The sequence below is a fragment of the Chrysochloris asiatica genome, unplaced genomic scaffold (assembly GCF_000296735.1).
Source record: "Chrysochloris asiatica unplaced genomic scaffold, ChrAsi1.0 scaffold00191, whole genome shotgun sequence".
NCBI lineage: Eukaryota > Metazoa > Chordata > Mammalia > Afrosoricida > Chrysochloridae > Chrysochloris > Chrysochloris asiatica.
Window position 1 is genome coordinate 4787364 of NW_006408709.1, and position 2750 is coordinate 4790113.

Here is a 2750-nt window from a genome sequence, read left to right on the forward strand (position 1 = left end):
TCAAACACAGACTGCTTTTTGGTCTATGTACAAGTTTTTCATGAGCACAACAAAAAGTTCTGGTATACCCATTCATCACAATGTTGTTCATAGTTTGTCATGCTGTACAGAATCAAAAGTCTTTGTAAAGTTAATAAAGCAAAAATAAACATTTGTTTGGTATTCTCTGCTTTCAGCCAAGATCCATCTGGTGTCAACAATGTTATCCCTAGGTCCACATCCTCTTCTGAATACAGCTTGACTATAATGGCAGTTTCTTGTTGATGTACTGTGGTAGCTGTTTTTAAAGTCTTTTCAGAAAATTTTTATTTTCATGCAATACTAATGATATTGTTAGGTGAGCCTCTGCATTTGGTGGTTACTGCTCTTTGAAATGTGACAAATATAGCATTTTTCCAATCAGTTGGCCAGGTAGCTGTCTTCCAAATTACTTGGCATAGATGAGAAACATCTCCAGTGCTACATCATTTTGTTGCTTCATTAGCTTGCTGAAGGATTTCAATTTGTATTCTTCAATTCCTGGAGCCTGGGTTTTCACCAGTGACTTCAGTCCCAACTCAGACTTCTCCCTTCTGTTATAGCAGGTTCTTGATGATATTCAAACTTCTGAAATGATAGAACATCAGTTATTTATTTTTGATACAGTTACTCTCTGTCTACCTTCCATCTTCATTTAATGCTTTATGTCCACAGAATCCTTCAAAATTGCAACCCATGGTTTGAATTTGTTCTTCAATTCTTTCAGCTTGCAAAATTCTGAGTGTTTTCTCTTTGGGGTTTCTAACTCCAGGTCTTTGCACATTTTATTATAATACTTGATTCAAGCTGCCCTTTGAAATATTCTGTTCAGCTCTTTTATTTCCTTGTTACTTCCATTTTCTTTATGCTGGAACACAAGTTTCAGAGGCTCTCTCTCTCTTTTTTTTTTTCTCCCCATGGTGAGGTTACTGATTTATTTTTCTTTTTTGCATCACACAGGTTCTTCTAAGAGCCTGATCACAAAGAAGACAAAAACAGAACTCCTCAATAAAGTGAAACAGACGTAAGAAGCTGAAGCAGTCTGCATCTGAACAAGAAAGGTTAAAACACTCACTGGACACAAACCACATCAAACACTCATCCCATTTAATTTCCTCTTACATGCTCTGAGGAAGCAGAGAACATGAGGCCCCAGCACAGAGCTCCTCTGGGGTTCTAGCTCTGGTCCCTCTATGTGACAGATTCATGCACACACACACACCCAGACCCAGGCAGAAGTACACATACATGCAAAGGTGGCTAACAAACCACAGGACAAGATGGGAGAGGAATAGGGCTTGTCAAGGATATGCCATCAACTGGAAACTGGGGTCACTCAGAGAACCCTTCTGCTGCAGGCTGAGCTAAGAGTCCAAATTTAAAAGGCAAGAGACAGGATAACCACAGAATGCTCAGACAAGGAACTGTAGATGTAGAGGCAAAGATGCAGGGGAAAGCAGCCTTAGAAGGGCAGACTGCTTAATCGGGAATTCAGATGGGCAAAGGTACTGTGACTCCAGTGATTTACTGAGGATGAAGAATTGCTCCACAGTATCATCTCTGTAGTCTTGTGCCCTCTCCCAAGGTAGAGAGAAACCACAAACATTCACCCACTAACTCTCACCATTACCCCTGTTAAGGACTTTCACCAGTGTCCAAAAAAGAAATGACTTCAACACATACAACATTAGGCCTAGCAAAGAGCCAACCATAGCAAGCCTCAGTAACTCTTCTTGCTAGAACCAAAGCCAGAGAAGCCCATCACAGCTGCCATCTCCTCCGCTCCTCCTCAAATGTCAAGTCCTCCTCGGCCCTCCTTTTCTTCTCCTTCTGTTTCTCTTTCTTGTAGACTTTGGCCTTTTCTTCCTCTTCTCTGAGCTCCTTCATTCTTTCCTCAAAATCATAATTCTTTTGCTTCTCTTCCAGCTTCCTCTTGTTGACTTCAATGTTTTTGTTTGTTTGTTTGTTTTTTACCTGATCCAGGGTGCAATGTTCTACATGCATAGATATGTCCAGGTTTCACTGATGTTTCTTTCCACTAATGTGATCCAGGAAGTTGATGGAATCCTTCACCACACTGTCACAGACATTGCAGTAATATCCTCCCATCTCAGATTGTGGAGTGGTCTTGGTAATGACAATTGTCTCCCCAAGCTTGGAATCCAGGTCCACCTTGTAGTCCTGGTGCCACAGAAGCTCCCACTTGACAGGCTGCACTGGTTTTTCATCCTTCTTTTCCCTCTCTTCTGTGAGCCTCTACTCGCTGAGCTTCTCCTCGGTAAGCTTCTCATATTCATCTTTCTACCATTTGAGGTAAAAGTCCAAATATTTTGTCCTGCTACCCAAAGCCATCTTTACTGTGAAGTATCAGTTTCTTTTGACATCCATTTTGGTCTTTTCTTTATTTCCTGTCTTTTTAATGACCTTCTGCTTTCTTGCAGTATGGTGTTCTTGATGTCATTCCACATCTTTTCTGATCTTTGCTCATTTTGTCTATTGTATAAAATCTTTTCATGATATGGTCTCTAAATTCAGGTGGGATATACTCAAGATCACATTTTAGTTCTCGTCTAACTGTTTAATTTCCCTCAGCCTTTAGTACTGATTTCTATGAAAGGTTATTTCCACACTATGCAGAAGCTCCAAGATTACAGATGGATTATAATTCCTGAACTCCTCTTTGGGTCAGAACTTGAGCAGATTCCCTTCCCTCCATATTGATGACCCACGAT

The 2750-nt window shown here is 40.5% G+C and overlaps 1 pseudogene; it reads right to left on the reverse strand.

The window, feature by feature from the left end:
* Nucleotides 1-1738: 1738 nt before the first annotated feature.
* Nucleotides 1739-2370, reverse strand: LOC102830522 (annotated as a pseudogene).
* Nucleotides 2371-2750: the final 380 nt, after the last annotated feature.